At 44.1% G+C, this 18,528-nt stretch overlaps 1 protein-coding gene across 9 annotated transcripts in view; it reads left to right on the forward strand.

The window, feature by feature from the left end:
* The first annotated feature begins 3,934 nt into the window (after nucleotides 1-3,934).
* ZNF185 (zinc finger protein 185 with LIM domain) overlaps nucleotides 3,935-18,528 on the forward strand; it is a 70,464-nt gene continuing 55,870 nt past the window's right edge. For 3 of the 9 annotated variants that reach the window (XM_080991245.1, XM_080991246.1, XM_080991248.1), the window contains exon 1: nucleotides 3,943-4,148. The gene's annotated coding sequence lies outside the window, so the exon portion shown is untranslated. Of the gene's footprint in view, nucleotides 4,149-18,528 lie in introns of all 9 variants that reach the window. The other 6 variants (XM_080991247.1, XM_080991244.1, XM_080991242.1 and 3 more) reach the window with 6 other exon arrangements.

The raw sequence follows: 18,528 nt of genomic DNA on the forward strand, positions 1-18,528 counted from the left end.
CCATTAATAGATCTACAACTCACCAATGGAAGTAGTAGGGGATAGAGTAATAGATGGCAAACCCACACAAAACATTTAAAAATAGTGTTTGTCCACACAATGCACTTCAGCACATCCACAGATAGGTGACATGCAATTTTATGTTGGATTCCTCCCCCCCCCCCCCCGCATTTTTGCCGATTGGAAAAAAATCCAAATTAAATGGGGCGGAGGAACACATGGTGCCATTTTGTTGACGACGTCCTGTGGTTGACGGACCTTTCAGATTTATGAGTATTACTGCTGTTATTACCAGCAGGTTCCAGGGTGGGTTGCAACAATTCAAAACTCAGTATTAAAAACCATTAAAATGAATAGCAGTCACAGGAATAAGTTGGATCATGAAAACACAAATCTTAGGTGTTGGGCCAGTACTTTTGTGAAATCTGGGGCAACGCTAATAAATAGCAGACATTTCCTGTGCTTTCTTTGGATCGATGGATATGTTGGTTTTGCTTTGCTTTGCCCATTGGCCATAACAACATCAAAATAACCGCTTACAATACTGCTGAAGACTATTTGCAGAATTAAAAGCATGCAACTTTTCAAGCAGTAACAAGTTTAATATACAATCCAAATGAGACATTTAAACTATTTGCACAATCCTAACCATTTGCACAATTCTAACAAGGCATATGCTAAAGCTGTCAAAGAGATTATTGCACAACGGTGTTAGAAGGCAGATGAAAGTTGAAGATTCAAGATAGTGAAATGGACCTGGGTCATTTTAATGGCTTTGAAGCTTGCAGGACACTTGTTGAACCAACCTTTGTAGCTGCTGGAGTCAAGAAGCTTGTTCTAGAACAACTGCATTTGTGTCAAAAAGAAACCATTCTGTTGTGCCCCATTTCTGGATATTTCATGGTGGTGTTAGAAGCTCCAGAATGCTATCTCCAAATTAGTTGGCTGTGCAATGGAATGGCAGGTGGAATTCAGTTACAATGTACAAAGTGACACACAACCCCAAGGGTATTTTAACTTCCCAGGACACTAACTCTTCTTACAAGTGGCCACTCTGGAACCAAAGCAATTTCAGATGAAGACTGTAACATCAACTCGGGACAAAGGATTGTTTATCACACTAACAAGCATTACTTGGCTTACTGATGCCAGGTTGTTTGTATTATTAACATTTTTGTGAATTGCCACTGTTGATAATAGTGTAATTCTTGTCACCTGTCCTTTTTTGTATCTCACTTCCTTCTGACTTCACTGTTTAAAAGCACCCTTACACTAGGATAATGCTTTGTGCATTTGATGCATGGAACTGTAGCTGACAAAGGTGTATGCCATTATACATGCTAGTCTTTAAGGTTCCACGAGACTCTTCTTGATTTTGCTAAAACTGAATGCATTTTGGATTGATTGTCAGCCTTAGCAAGAGGGCTGCCTGCTACCTGCCACTCACACTTAAGGAGGATAGAAGCTCTGTGGAGCAAGACTCGTGAAAAACCTGTTTGATTTCCTTTCATCAAATGGGTGGTTTGACTTCCACACCCTTCTTCTTGACTTTCAGCATCATTCACTCTGTTTGGGGAAAGAGGAGGGTGAAGGAAAGCAGCCTCTTGCCTTCTGCCTGGTGGGAGATTGACGGTTACTGAAAACAGCGGGGAATCCAATTAAGTTCTGAGGCTCTTAAATATAGAGCTGTTGGAAAGAGATTAGGCTTTTGCCTGATGTTATACTTAGCCTGTGAAATTTGCCACCATAGTGGTTCACTGAGAGGTCAAATAATCATAATTGTGCTCATCAGTCTCATTTAGAGAGCTTGAAGATTTATAACCAAAGCGTAAGTGTTAGCAAATCAAAACACAAGAATGAACTCCCCCCCCCCCTTGAACATGCAGAGCAAACTGCACAAATCAGGAAAGAATATGCATCTCTACATTTTGCAAATCATGTCTACAAAACTTTTGGCTCCTTAAGTCACATGGGGCCCAGTACCCATGTCATTGCCAATGGCCAGATGATGGACAGCTCACCTGCTTTGTCCAGTTCCAGGAAGGCAGCCAAATGAAAAGTGGATTGTCTCTAGTAGGCTTCTATGCATGTCTAATGAACTAGGCTTTACTTGGCATGCCATAAACTGGCACTTGGATTTGTGGAGGGGGGAGTCAAGAGGTTGCTTTGGTTTTTCTTGTTATACGTGAGCTTCAAGCTTTCTCAAACCTTTAATGACATCATGCTTCATTTATGAAAGTGTTTATATCCCGCCCTCTCACAAAACATCAGGGCAGGGTATAGCAACCTAAAAATAAAAACCTTGAAAAGCGGTACAGAAGGATCTGTTGGCATAAAAGGTCTTTGAGATACGCCTGAAAATTAAAAGTGAGGATGACTGCCCAATCATTGCTAGAAGAGTGTTTGAGCATGGGACCAGCAACACTTTTAGTAGTAGCAGCTGGTGCAGCTGGTGCTGTAGTTGTTACTTGATTTATGAACTGTTTCCAATGATCTCAAAAAAATTTAAAATACAATTAAAACATGTATAAAATAATTACATAGATAGGAACAAAACAGCTGCAGATATATTTTTTTTTAAATGCAGGTACATGGAAAACCATTTAAAAATGGCAGCAATTGCATATTTTAAATCAACTTTCTGGATCTTCCTTGTGAACAGAAAAATGAAGCGGGGAGAGAAAATGAACATTAAGAATCAGCTGTTAATGTTTTCCTTAGTTTCTCATTTTTACATTCTTTGGGAAACCACATTTTTTTCGCACCTCTTTGTGGACTTTTAAAATCCAACATGAAAATCCATACTTACACTTTGTGTGCGCACTTTATCCTAATAAATGCTTTTCTTTTCTTTTCTTTTCTTTTCTTTTCTTTTCTTTTCTTTTCTTTTCTTGTGTGCACATTTTGGTTTGGAGAACAGCATCACAAAATTTGTAGAAGTGCAAATTTCAAAGGCTAACCATGTTTCAGTTTGCATATTGGTCCGGGAAGTGCGAATTAGGTTTGCATTAAAATCTGTAGCTCAGTGGTTAAGCACCTGTTTTGCATGCAGAAGGTTCCAAGTCCTAATCCTGGCATCTCTAGGTAGGACTGAGAGAGAACCCTGCCTGAAATCCTGAGGAGCTGCTGCCAGTCAGTGTGGACAATATTGAGCTAAATGGGCTAATGGTCTGAGTTGGTATAAGACAGCTTTCTATGTTCATATGTCTTTCAGGAAAGGACCATACCTCAGTGCCAGAGCATCTACTTTGCTTGCAGAAGGTCTCAAGTTCAATCTCCTGTATCTTTACGGGAGGAGAGAGATCCTGCCTGAAACCGTGGAGAGTTGCTGCCAGTCTGTGTAGACAATAATGGGCTAGATGTACCAAATGGTCCGAACTCAGCAGGAGGTAGCTTCCTATGTTCCCAAGTTCCTACAGAAATAAGCTCCCTGAAGTATTCAAATGCCACAAAAAAATAGCAAAATAAGACAGCTAATTTCTCAATAGCCCTGTCTATGAAGGTTTTATTAACTTTTTGGTGTGGAGATTCTCGTGAGAGCTATGTGTCCGTCCCTTGATGGTTTGTAGGTTTAGGTTTGTAGGCCTTGGTTAACAGCAGCTGAATAATTGTACAGAACAGGAAGGGGAAATTGATTCTCAGGATGGCTGTTTGTGAACCCTCCTTGAGCGCCAGGCCTTACTCCCCATACAGAATTTGGCAAAAGCAGAAAAAAAGTGCTACCGTGACTTGGTTTCCAATTCTCCTTGTCAGCCTTGGGTGTCTCTAGTGACAGAGGGCAGAGAATGTAAGGAATGTACTAGGGAGAGGCACCTCTTTGCCGAAGTGCAGGGGGGAGAGAGAGAAAGAGAGAGAGAAGGAGGGGGAGACTTTCTGCTGTGGAAAGAGAAACCTGTTTGATCCCCTGAAGGGCAAAAAAACACACACCCACATTGTCATCTCCCTCCCATAACAAGGCTGGGCCTCTTTTTTTGGCAAGGGCAGCCTGAGCTGTCTGGGACGCATTCTGGCTTGCCCACACCTCCGCCGCTGAGCGCATAAGGACTAGCAGGGAGAGCACTGCTCCAGCCACAGCTGTGAGGGCAGGAGTCCTGTTAAATGCTCGAAGACACCTTTGGAGAAGGGACCCACTGCCGCTGAGGTTACAAGTAAGTACCACCTTTTTGGTTTCAAAGATGAGAGGGTTTCCTCTCTTGCCCTTCTTCCTCTGCTCTTTTCCTCCCTTCCCTTGATTATCCCTTCTTTGAGGTGGGAGGACAGTTTGCCACCACAGATCAACAACTTCTGGAAAGCGACTTCCCCAACGCGCCACCTGTTGGGCTCGATGACCCTCATGGTCCCTTCCAAATTTACGATTCTATGAGCTGGCCTGGCTTTGAACAGTTATTTGGGCTGGCATACTATATATTTAAAGCACATCACTTTCCTTCAAAGAACCTTGGGAACTGTAGTTTGTTAAGGGTCCGGTGAATTGTAGCCATGAGAAGGGTAAGCCATAGTTGCCAGGATTCTTTGGGGAGAAACAATGTGCCGACCCACAGCTGAAAAAGGTTGCTGACCCCTGCTCTAACCACTAAGCCACACTATGCTCTCTATAGATCCAGCTTGGCAAGTGCTAGCATAGTCCATTGCTTTGTGTTAACAATTGCCACTTCCTCCCCTCCCCACCCCCCACCCCAGCAGATTTCCTGAAATGTTAGCTTTATATTTTCCTCCAGTATGCAGATGCAATGATGTGAAATGTTGCTGCGGTTCTTATTTCTTATGCAAATCTCTTCCTTGGTGCTCATTGCTATTTCTACTGATCTTTACAACAGCCCTGTAAGGTAGGCAAGTCCTGGAGAGGAGGTGGCGTTTGAGCCAAAAACACTGCAGCACTTTCTCTTAATTACAACACTTGCTGTGTTATATATACAGTACTGTGAACGTCTGTCTGCCATACAGCTGTTAGCATCATTGGTACAAAAGGTTGCTTAACTGGGGAAGTGGGAGAAGGATTTGGCATCATTTTGCTGAGGGGACCTCTGCCCTCCCCCTTGCTGGAAGCACACAACAGGGTCAAAAAAATGATAGAATTATGGAGCTGGACGCAGGAGTGCCTGCTTAGCCTCCAACTGTGGGTGCCCAGGGCCGTGAGCGCCATGCAGCTTGCATGACCATGGCACCAGAATTTGTGAGTGCCCAGCCCTTCATGGGGAATTTTGTGGGTGCTAGGGCACCCAGGGCCCCAGGGAGTTGGCATCTATGGCTCCAAGGCACCTTGGCAGATGCTCTATGAATATCTTTGGGTGGGGGTGCTCCCAAATAGACACTGGACTTTATCATCAGTAACCCCATGAAGAGAATGCCAATTTTAAGAGATCTGCAATAATGTAGGTGTCAGGTGTTTTCTGCTTTTTAGAGACATCCCTCAATTGGCAATGTCCAACATTCATTTTTCATTATTTCTTTGCAGGCCTCCAGTGCCTTTTAACAGATACAAAGCAGGCAGAAATTCAGTTGGTGAAGTTCACCCAACATTTATCTGTGGCATTTTTTAACCCTGTTGCAAGGTGCTTAGGGTAGCGTACGTGGTTCTCTCAAACCTATTCTATGTTCACAACATTCCTGTGTGGTTGGAGAAACACAGAGTGTGACTACTCCATGGTAATTTGGTGAGCTTTATGGCGGAGTAGCGATTTGCGTCTGCAACTCCCATTATGCAATACTGCCTTCTCAGTATGTGGGTGCAGTGATGAAGAACTTCCTCTGTGGGATTTCTGCCTGCTGTGCCACCGTTAAATCCTTGCCAGGAAAAAAAAATGGTTCTCCAGCTCAGAGTTTTCACTTGTGTATTTAAACATCTTTAAAGTTGCTTTTCAAGGTAAATATCTTCCTATGGCAGCTTACAATGCACAATTCTAATTATACAATTCATAACTGTACAATGTTGTAGAAATCAGGCGAACAAGCACCAGTGGGCTGCAGTTTAAGAAGTGCACCTGCCTTCCTGGTGGTGGTTCTTCCATCAAATTTTTGTTGAGAATCTGTCACAATAAGAAAGAAGGAAATGTCTGAGTAAGGGAGGAGATGATAGAATGGGCAGTGCTGAAGAGTCCCTCCCTCAGCCTCAATTTTTCACCTGATCACAAATCCTGTTATCTTCCCGTCCTCACACCCAGGCCTCTAACTGTCATAATGGCAAACAGCACAGATGCTGTTGTGATAGCATCATAATAACAGGCCTTGTCCACATCCACGATTACCTTGTGTTTGCATCTGTTTGTGTTCCCAATTTAATTTGCAGCATCCGCATTACCTTCCAACAATACCAATCTCAGTGTTTTCCTTTTGTATCCTACTTGGTTCACAGATTATTTGTTTCAGTGCTTTTGGGTTGGTAGGCAATAAATGACCACTTTCTGCTACTGCCTTTTCCATTCCCACTACTTCCTCAATACTTCCATTTCTTTACCAGCTGTACTCAAGGAATCTCTACCCCCTTTCGATCCCTCGGATATGCATGAAACTGGGAAACTGCATGCACAAGCAATATTACAATTGCATATCTGTGTGCTTTGGACACTTCTCATGCAGGAAGTAAAAAAAAATATATGCACAACTATCGGCACACATGCCCTGTTGATACTTAATTGACATCATGAAATCAACAAATAAGAATGTTGGGAACAAACACAAAAGGGAATGCCCAGTCATATAATCAGGAATGACTGAAGTGGCTCCTCATATACAAATTCAAATGCACACAGGTGTGGACTACTCCAGTCTACTTCACATGGGGAAAAGTGGGCTAATAGCTAAATAATGCTCAAATGTAGACAAACCCATAGTTGCACCAAGGAGTGAGGAAGTGGCTTCTTTTATAGCACCCTCTGCATTCCATCAGAAAACCCCCACTTTTCTCTCTCCAAAAATTAAAAAGCCACAGATTCTCCAGCCCTGATCTAGTCCACTATCATTTGTGCTCCCAAAAGTAAAACTTGCTGATATAGATGGTGTTCCCAAGCCAGGGCTCTCTATGTTCTCTGTCTGACTGCCTCATTTGGTACTGAATGCCAAATTCAATATAATTAAGAATCCATCAGCTTCCTCTATCATCTATCTATCATCTATCTATCTATATCTATCATCTATCTGTCTATCATCTATCTATATCTATCTATCATCTATGTATCTATCATCTATCTATCATCTATCTATCATCTATCTATCTATCTATCTATCTATCTATCTATCTATCTATCATCTATCTATATCTATCTATCTATCATCTATCTATCTATCATCTATCTATCTCACCACCATCATAGTAAACATAGCTGTGGTCTGAACCACAGAGCATCAGGCTTGCCGATCAGAAGGTCCGCGGTTTGAATCCCTGTGACGGGGTGAGCTCCCGTTGTTCGGTCCCAGCTCCTGCCCACCTAGCAGTTCAAAAGCACGTCAAGTGCAAAAGATAAATAGGTACCACTCTGGCGGGAAGGTAAACGGCATTTCCATGCACTGCTCTGGTTCACCAGAAGCGGCTTAGTCATGCTGGCCACATGACCCAGAAGCTGTGGACAAACGCCGGCTCCCTCAGCCTACAGAGCGAGATGAGCACCGCAACCCCAGAGTCGACCGCGACTGGACCTAGCGGTCAGGGGTACCTTTACCTTTAAACACAGAGTAAACATATTAGTAAACATAGAGGCAGTAAATACAGAGGTGCCCAAGTAGCCTCTCCTCCACACACCAACCAAGTCCAGACATGCTTAGCTTCAATGAAGGCATTGTGTTATGTGTCCAAACGTAGGGCAATCTTGGAAGTGTGTGAGTGTGTGTACCTTGGCATTTCTGAAATCAGGGTCAGGGAGGAGCAGAATATGATTTCCAGTCATTTGCAAGTAGACTCTCGGTGCCTTGTACCACCCTTCTCTGCTCTTTCTCCTAATTGTAGGTGGAGAATAATCTCATGCACAAGAAACAGAAATATGCAAAGATAGTTAATCTGTACAATATATGCAGGTTAAAGAAGTGGGTTACCTTATCAAAATTAATGAATTGGTAAGTGTATGGCAGGAGCTGGAGCAGCTCTGGCAAATAAAACTTTCAGATCTGTGATGCTGCTTTATGCTTCGTTATACCCGATGTTCCATTTTAGTCCAAGGGCTCATCAGCCCCAGCTAGCATAGATAATGGCCAGGGATGGTGGTGGGAACTGGAGTCCAACATCTGGAGATTCACTGGTTTTCGACCTCTTATGTAAATCAATATCAGACATGCTCTGAATGCTGTTGATTCTGTAGAAGACTCAGGCAGGGGGGAGTCTTTTCCAGTTTTCTCCTGAGATGCTTTTAATCCCAGGGAACTGAACCTTCTGCATGCAAAATTGTGTGATGTATTCTACCACTCAACTATAATTTTCCCCATTTGCTGCAACCCACTCTCTCATGGTCTTATATGAAACAGTCTTATATTATGAAACAGTCTTATATTAAGACTTATTATATGAAACAGTCTTATATTAACTCTAGCTCTGGTAACTCTGGTACCTACTGTCTGTAGGGTGTGTGTGACTTTCTCAGCCATGGGACATCCTTTTCTGGAGATGCCAGTGATGGCGCATGGGGCTCCTCCAGCATGCAAAGTTACACATCGCCACAAAAGAGGATAATACTGATTTGCAACACTCCCCTCCAAAATATCCTAATTGTATACATATGGATACAGATTTAGAAATACAGTAACTTCTTTAATATGAGTAGAACTAAAATGCATCTCATCATAGTGGGAGACATGAATGTGACCATATGAACTTCTGAGAACATAAGGAAAGTCCTGCTGGATCAGGCCAATAGTCCATCTATTGCAGCAACTTGTTCCTGCAATGGCCAACCAGAGGCCTGTGGAAAACCTGCAAGCACTCTCTGGTAACTGGTATTCAAAGATATTAGCCTAGAACATAGGAAGTGGTCATATATGGAGCCAGATCATTGGTCCATCTCACTCAGTATTGTCTGTACAAACTGGCAGCTGCTCTCTTTGGTTTCAGATGCTGGTCTCTAGCAGTCCTACCTGGAGATGCCAGAGATTAAATTTAGGACCTTCTGTAGGCAAAGCATGTGCTCTCCCCTTGAGCTGTGGCACCTTCCTTGTGGCCTTTGTGCGCCTTCTAAGTCTGCTCTTTGGCTACCAACTGTGGATGGGCAACTTCAAGGCCTCTGCAGGTTTTCCTTCTTGCAGCTCTTGGACTGCAGAGCCCTTAGAGGATGCTTTCAAACCAAGAACTATCATCTGCGCAGCAGGACACTTGGCTGCCTTAATGCAAAGCAGATGCTCGACCACTGAGTTAATAGGCCCTCGTCTAGTTGTGCATTGGGGGGGGGAGGGATTGCTTTTCATTGAGCAGTGACTTCTCTGAAGTGAATCTAATAAGCTGCCTTCTGCTCTGTTTATTACAAAACAAAAACAAAAACTGATTGGCAGCAGATCTCCAGGATTTCAGGCATGAGACTTCCCCTGGAGATGCTGGGGACTGGACCTAATCTCCATTGCTCTATGCAAGCTCCTTTCCAGTGACACACACACACACACACACACACACACACACACACACACCTCTCCCAACGCTTCTTCTATTTCTGTAATTGGGATGGAAGGCTGAGTCTAGCGTGGGTAGCACTCCTCTTCTAATTGCTGTTCCTGCTAATGCTGAACAGAGTTTATGCCTTATTGATTTGATCAGATATGTGCATAAAATTGTGGGGTATGAATCATTTGTTTTGCTACCAGAGAACTTTGATTTATTAATCAGTTGGCTTATTATTATTCCACTTTCCTTATGGCCCAAATCCATCAACTGTCAGGGCAAGGCTGCATGTACATTGCTACTTACTCCAGCTCCAGCGCACTCCCACCACTGGTGATTGAAGCGGAGTACACATGACAATAGCCACATTCATAGGTATCCTGTAGCTTCTTGAGAAATCCCCCTGTTTGAAGTACTTTCCCTCAAACCATCTTCCGTCTGATTTGAGAACAGAAGCCATGGTGCATACGTTTCAGGCAGCTATTGTGCATAGAAAAACAATTCGGATAACGCACATTAGATGAAGACATCCCTGCTGCCTCTCTGATCTGCACAGCAGTGTAAGAATACGAACCGCAATGCAAGGGAGGGGTGTGTGTTGACCTTACTGCGGTTCAAGCCACTGATGTGTGCATAACCCACACTTGCAGTTCTGTCATATACGAAGACGCGACTACCATTGGCTCAGATGGCTTTTAATGAAGAGTTTATTAGACACATTTGTTTTGTTTGGACCTGTACTGCTTTTCTGGAATGTAGTCTACAACAACAGCAGGGGTGACTGACCTGAGGAAGTAACATGCCTGGCAAACATCTCAAATACTCACACACTTGCATGAGGCCCATCCGGAATACCACTTGAGGGAGGCAGACTTACTCCCTAGTCCATCAATGTTACAGACCAGGGGTGAGGAACTTTGTTCAGAGTGAGGGCAGCATTCCTTTCTGGGCAGCCTTCTGGGGGCCACAGGCCATTGTTGGGTGGGGCCACAGGCAAACGTGGGCCAAGCAACACAGATAAATTTTACCATTGTACAGTAGGCTACTTTTGAGAAACGCCCCTCCGTATTCTCCAACCAGACAAGTGAAAGTTAAGATCAGAGTTCAAGGAACATTCCAGCCAGGCAAATACACTCAGGATGTGAAGCCAGGCCAGGGAGGTGTGCGGCCTTAGGAGAGTTATAAGGGCCAGAAAGGTTGGCCTCAAGGGCCACATGCACCCACACTTGTAAGCGTCCCCCCCTGCAGACCACCTGTGATTATTCCTATGGAGCAACATTCCCAAACCAGTTCATTGAGATCTTCCCCATGGTCTTCCAAGCTCTCTTTTCTGCTTCCTAAAGTAACTTCATAGGGACACGGGTGGCGCTGTGGATTAAACCACAGAGCCTAGGGCTTGCTGATCAGAAGGTCAGCAGTTCAAATCCCTGCAATGGGGTGAGCTCCCGTTGCTCGGTCCCTGCTCCTGCCAACCTAGCAGTTCAAAAGCAAGTCAAAGTGCAAGTAGATAAATAGGTATCACTCTGGCGGGAAGGTAAACGGCGTTTCCATGCGCTGCTCTGGTTCGGCAGAAGTGGCTTAGTCATGCTGGCCACATGACCCGGAAGCTGTACGCCGGCTCCCTCGGCCAATAAAGCGAGATGAGCGCTGCAATGCCAGAGTCGTCCGCGACTGGATCTAATGGTCAGGGGTCCCTTTACCTTTAAAGTAACTTGATAGCTTCCAGCACTGCTAGTCTTCCTACTGGAATCTCCCTTGGATGTTATCCTGGAGTGTATATTTTGAACACTTTGAATGATATTTATATATATAATTGGCAGGAGGAGAATCTGATGCACTTCTAATTCCTTTTTCTTATCTCTCCTTTTATTTTCTATGACTTCTATTTTTTGCTTTCTTCTGTTAACTCTATCTGTATTTATGTTGTTTTGATGTTTCCTACTTTGGGTTAATGAAGATACACACAGGAAGGTGATGGATGGAAGATGAAGGGATTGGGTAGGGAGGAACTTCCGGGGGGGAGGGGGGACGGGGGGGAGCTCCCAGGTGAGAGCTGGGAGGGCTCACCCTCCTTTGTGTGGAATAAAGGTTAAGAATACAACCTTGATAGAGGGCTTTTTATTATTTCCTTCCTTCCCTTCTTCTTTTTCTCTATCTTTTCTCTCTATTTTATTTTTATTTAGATTTGTTTGGCTTTTATTGTGTTGAAAACTTTCAACTGATTATAAAAAGGATTCTAGATGGAAAGAGGCACCTCTGTATACTTGTAATATCCCTATTTAAAATGCTGGTGGTATTGACCTTTAAAGATTATTTGAAGGACTCCTTAAGCTATACAAAGTTGTCCAGGTCCTGAGGTCTGCTTCAGACTCTCTGTCTGCAAGCCTACATGTAAGATCAATCAGATTGGTGAGCATAAAAGATAGGGCCTTCTTGGTAGGGGCTCTGTGGTTACAGGACACCACCCCAAGCGGTATGTGTGTGTGGCTCCATTAGCAGAATAAACATGTGTTCAATAGACACTAAGATCCCAAAAGGCTCAGTACCTGTCTGATAAGCACAGGAAAGGAGTTCCAAAACACTGGGGCCATTGCATGAAAAGCCCTGCTTGAGTTCCCATGGAGCAGGACCTCTGAGGCATGAGGCATTACAAGAGTGTATAAACCCTGGTGACCTCAGTGACTGCACTTGTATACCTTTTCCAAAGGTAAAGGGACCCCTGACCATTAGGTCCAGTCGTGGCTGACTCTGGGTTTGCGGCTCTCATCTCACTTTATTGGCCGAGGGAGCTGGCGTACAGCTTCTGGGTCATGTGGCCAGCATGACTAAGCGGCTTCTGGCGAACCGGAGCAGCGCACAGAAACGCCGTTTACCTTCCCGCTGGAGCGGTTTTTGTTTATCTACTTGTACTTTGACATGCTAGGTTGGCAGGAGCAGGGACTGAGCAACGGGAGCTCACCCTGTCGCAGGGATTCGAACCGCCAATCTTCTGATCGGCAAGTCCTAGGCTCTGTGGTTTAATCTACAGCACCACCCGCGTCCCTTTTCCAAAGCTATTCAGGGCTTTTTAGGCCGAAAGAATATAACCTGGTCCAGTAGTAAGGATTTACATTTAAAGGTGAGCCTACCTAATTCTCACTTTCCGAAACGGTACATGAATCAGAACGGAGCTGTCCGTCAAAATTTGCACTTTGCTGAATTTTGCAACACAGCTCTCCAACCAAGTAATGTGTACAAAAATGCAAATGCCAGAGTATAGTGTGCATTAAAATAAAATGTGTAATTTTTTTATTTTTTTTTTTGAAAAAATGTGCGTATCAGGAGGAATTTGCCCTAAAATGCTGATGAATTTGTTATGACTTTAAAATTATTATGCGCTGGTGCGGAAATGTGGAGGATTGAATTTAAGACTGGGAAAATGAAAAACTTGGAGGAACTGAAATTGACAGATTCATCCATCAATAGAGTAGCTTATTGGCAGCCAGTGCAGATCCCGCAGCACAGATGTTACATGATAGTGATACAGGTCTCTCCATTCTCTGCATTCTGCACCAGCTGCAGCTTCTGGACCAAGCTTAAGGCAACTCCATGTTCGGAGCATTACAGTAATAAAGCATCGAAGTTACTAATGCATGAACTGTACCCTAGAATACCAGGAATGTTTCAGCTGTTTTACTAGCCAAAGCTGGTTAAAGGCACTCCTATGTATTGAATGGGACATGGGTGGCGCTGTGGTTTAAACCACAGAGCCTAGGACTTGCCGATTTAGAAGGTCGGCGGTTCGAATACCTGCAACAGGATGAGCTCCTATTGCTCGGTCCCTGCTCCTACCAACCTAGCAGTTTAAAAGCACATCAAAGTGCAAGTAGATAAATAGGTACCGCTCCGGTGGGAAGGTAAAATGGTGTTTCCATGCGCTGCTCTGGTTCGCCAGATGCGGCTTAGTCATGCTGGCCACATGACCTGGAAGCTGTACGCCGGCTCCCTCGGCCAATAAAGCGAGATGAGCGCTGCAACTCCAGAGTCGGTTACGACTGGACCTAATGGTCAAGGGTACCTTTACCTTTACTTTATGTATTGAATACACCTGAGCCTCCATCAACAAGGCTGGAATTTCCCTAGACTACAGAGTAAATGCAACACTGTCAGGAGCAGGTAACTGGCCTGTTTTCTAGACATGGGAACTGCTAATCCAGGAGCAAAACTAGGCTTTATTTCACCTGGATCAAAGAACCAGTTTGGCACCCCTGGGAGCCTCAATGGCACCCCTCTGGAGGCTTCACCCAGGGCAAAAAAACCCAGCTAACTCCCCTTCCCCAGAGCTACAGCACTAGCTAATTCAACATGCCTCCATTTTGCCAGGATCCAGACTCCACTAGTTGCCTCTTATCCAGCCCTTGACTGTGTCCAGACACACATCCAATGCTTGCACAGCCTTTCCTGACTGAGGTGTTATGGGGGCGGGGAGTTTCTGTTAATGGTTGTTTTGCTGGTCTCTGTATTGTTTTCAGCTTCTCCTTAAAGCTATTTAAATGATATATGAGCTTGCCTCTTGTGGTTGCTTTTACAGTAGGTGAGCCAACTTGTGTGGGCTTTGCCTTAAAAGTCAGCGTAAAAAGAAAAGATTTTCACACCAAACACTGCAACCAGGGATGCACAAAGCTGCCAATTTCAGTTTATCTCTGTTTCATTTTTTAATTTCAGTTCTCCAAATTTCCACATCAATTTTCAAAATTTATTCTAAAAGGTACTAATGAAAATTCCTCCCCATTTAGCATAAAATTTCTCCTAATGTACATGTTTTTCTATGCAATTTTGTCTAATCCACACATTTTTGGAAGCAATTTTCCCCAACATAATGCATTTTGGTATGCTATTTTTACTAATATATGCATTTTTAAATGCATACTTTACCCTAGTCTACACATTTTCATAGACATTATTAAAATTATTTGGCTGGAGAGCTACATTGCAATATTCAAAGAAGTGTGAATTTTGAAGGATGGCCATGTTTCAGATTGCATATTGTTGTGAATTAGGCAGGATCACCTTTAAAGGCAAACTATATTTTCTCCATGATCCTTAAATCCTGAAAGTGAGACGAGCGCCGCAACCTCCTAGTCACCTTTGACTGGACGTAACTGTCCGGGGTCCTTTACCCTTTACCTTTTACTATTTGGACCTTCAGCATGGGCAGGGGTTGCTAGCATGGCACCCCTGGGTACACCCATGCTCCCACAAAGACCCTCGCACTGTTACAGGAGCCTCAAACTCTTCTTGCAAATGGGTAATTTTAGACTCTAGAGTTAATGGGCTTCCAGGCAGTAATGTGTATGACTTCCACTTGTTTCAAATTGCATTATAGCCTGCCTGTTTAGAAGGCAGATGTGTATTATTTCAAAAAGCTTCAAAATGTGGCAAAGCACATTTTTCAATAATAATAATAATAATAATAATAATAATAATAATAATAAATTTTATTTATATCCCGCCCTCCCCAGCCGAAGACGGGCTCAGGGCGGCTAACAAGAATAAAACAGTACAAAAGTACAGCACAAACAACACTCTAAAATCATTCATTATAAAATTAATTAATTCAAGCTACTGGCAACCATTGGGCCACAGCTCCGCGAAGATTGCCGAGGGAGGGAGTCAGGCTGTGCCCTGGCCAAAGGCCTGGTGGAACAGCTCTGTCTTGCAGGCCCTGCAGAAAGATGTCAAGTCCCGCAGGGCCCTGGTCTCTTGTGACAGAGTGTTCCACCAGATCGGAGCCACAGCCGAAAAAGCCCTGGCTCTAGTTGAGGCCAGCCTAACTTCTCTGTGGCCTGGGACCTTCAAGATGTTTTTATTTGAAGACCGTAAGTTTCTCTGTGGGGCATACCAGGAGAGGCGGTCCCGTAGGTACGAGCGTCCTAGGCTGTATAGGGCTTTAAAGGTTAAAACCAGCACCTTAAACCTGATCCTGTACTCCACCGGGAGCCAGTGCAGCTGGTATAGCACCGGGTGAATGTGATCTCACAGCGAAGACCCCGTAAGGAGTCTCGCTGCAGCATTCTGCACCCGCTGGAGTTTCTGGGTCAGTCTCAAGGGCAGCCCCACGTAGAGCGAGTTACAATAATCCAGTCTGGAGGTGACCGTCGTGTGGATCACAGTGGCTAGGTCAGGGCGAGAGAGGTAAGGAGCCAACTGCTTAGCTTGGCGGAGATGGAAAAATGCCGCCTTTGTTGTAGCTGCAATCTGCGCCTCCATGGAAAGGAAGGTGTCGAAGATTACACCCAAACTCTTAACGGATGGTGCTGGCACTAATTGCGCCCCCGCAAGAGATGGGAGTTGCCCCCCCCAATCCCATATTGTCCCGTCCCAGCCACAGGATCTCTGTCTTCTAAGGATTTAGCTTCAACCGGCTCCCACGTAACCATCCAGCCACAGCTTCCAAACATCTGGTCAGTGTGTCTGGGGCCGAGTCAGGATGGCCATCCATCAACAGATAGAGTTGGGTGTCATCAGCATACTGATGGCAACCCAGCCCAAAACTCCGGAAAAGCTGGGCGAGGGGGCGCATAAAGATGTTGAAAAGCATCGAGGAGAATATTGCACTCTGAGGTACTCCACACACCAAGGAGTGGCGCGATGACAATTCCCCCCCAAGCGCCACCCTCTGTCCCCGACCAGAGAAAAACGAGCGCAGCCACTGAAGGACTGTGCCCTGGATCCCCACGTCGGCAAGGCGGTGGTCCAGAAGTTCGTGATCGACCATGTCGAAAGCTGCTGACAGATCTAGAAGAATCAGCAGCCCTGACCCACCTCAATTCAGCTGTCTATGAAGATCATCTGTTAGGGCAACCAGAGCCGTCTCGGTCCTATGACCAGCGCGGAAGCCGGACTGGAATGGATCCAGAGCCGATGTTTCATCCAGAAACCCACCAAGTGTTGTGAGGGGGCTCTTGTACAGTGGGGTCCTAGACTTCTGCTCCAAAGCCCTGCCCTGTTGTACCCAGAAAACAGGGTCAGTGATTTACCACTGGAGCACATGGGTGGTGGCTGTTGTTATTATTGCTGTTACATTTCACTTCCATAGTACAGGCATATGAAAATAGATCTATGCAGTATGCAGAATCGCAATTAGAACCGAAAAGGCACCTTACATGAAATCAAGCATTATGTAATTTAATTATCACATCAGAGGCTAGGAAGCTGAAATCAAAGCAGAAATCCAAGTGCACCTCCTTAGGACAATTTCTAGAGTGTTGCTGATGCTCCAGTGTTGGGGGAGCTTCCTGAAACTGGCTGTGCAGGCTTGTAGCAGCCACAGGGCCTCCATCCTCTTTAGGTAGATGAATCTGTTGAATAATCATTAGGAATTAATTATAGGTAACAACAATAATTACCGACAGCTGACGTGGGGCGAGGCACTTCAGAAATGCCAATAATAACTGGAATTTCTGCCTGTCAGAAAGCTGTTAGAGGCAACAAATCTCTATCAGGTATTGGTGGTAGCAGTCAAGAGTGGGAGGCAACAGCAGTCCTAAATAATAATAATAATAATAATAATAATAATAATAATAATAATATATTATTTATACCCCGCCCATCTGGCTGAGTTTCCCCAGCCACTCTGGGCGGCTCCCAATCGAGTGTTAAAAACAACAATGCAGCATTAAATATTAAAAACTTCCCTAAATAGGGCTGCCTTCAGATGTCTTTTAAAAATAGGATAGCTGCTTATTTCATTCACATCTGAAGGGAGGGCGTTCCACAGGGCGGGCGCCACTACCAAGAAGGCCCTCTGTCTGCTTCCCTGTAACTTGGCTTCTCGCAGTGAGGGAACCGCCAGAAGGCCCTTGGCGCTGGATCTCAGTGTCCGGGCAGAACGATGGGGGTGGAGACACGTATACAGGACCGAGTATATATTTAGAGTCCTCCCTTTATCCTGTCTTTCAGAACTGCAGAAACCTAACTCCACCTCTGCATATGGGGCCTTAGGCACTTCCATACCCTCCAACATTTCACCAATGAGAAAAGGGACGTCCTATTCAATAATAATAATAATAATAATAATAATAATAATAATAATATTTATAACCCTGCCCATCTGGCTGGATTGCCCCAGCCATTCTGGGTGGCTTCCAACATATATAAAACATAATAAAGCATTAAACATTAAAAAGGAAAACTTCCCTATACAGGGCTGCCTTCAGATGTCTTCTAAATGTTGTATAGTCACTTATCTCATTGGTTTGGGGGGTCAGATAACTCCATACCCTCCAACATTTCTCTGACAAAAATAGGGACATCCTAAGGAAAAGGGACATTCCTCCCTCTTAACGGGACTCTCCTGTTTGGTGTCCCAGCAGGGCATTCTACTTTCCTCCTGTGCTCTGCGTTGTCTTCCTGCATCCCAACCTTCACTCATTCCTCCTTGTGCTGTTACTTCCCGGGGGCGGGGGGTGTTGTTGTTTTTAAATAAATATTTGTTTATTTTTTTTTGGTAGCTCTGCAAACCTTTGGGCTCCTTTTCTCTTTGTTCTTTTTTTTAATCTTTAATTTTCATTTGTATATATTACAACAATTATTCAATTGTAATTTTAACATTTCGAACTCTGACTCCCTTCCCCCTCTTTCTGTGTTTCTTTACATTTCTTTTCATCTCCCTGCATATCTCAACATATTCTTTTATATATCTATTCCCGTATCTCTCATATATTTTGAAACTGCAGGTTTTTACATTAATCCTGCCAATGTCTTAATCTGTTTACAGTTTGTAAATACTCAATAAACCATTTCCATTCCTTTCTTTTAAAAGTGTTATCTTGGTTTCTTATTCTTCAAGTAAGTTTCCCCTTTTCTGCGTAGTCCATTAACTTCTGTATCCATTCTTCTCTCATCGAGACCTCTTCTTCCTTCTATTTTTGGGCCAATAACATTCTTGCAGCTGTGGTTGCATACATAAATAAATT

This window comes from Podarcis pityusensis (genome assembly GCF_964106645.2).
Source record: "Podarcis pityusensis genome assembly, chromosome: Z".
Classification (NCBI taxonomy): Eukaryota; Metazoa; Chordata; class Lepidosauria; order Squamata; family Lacertidae; genus Podarcis; species Podarcis pityusensis.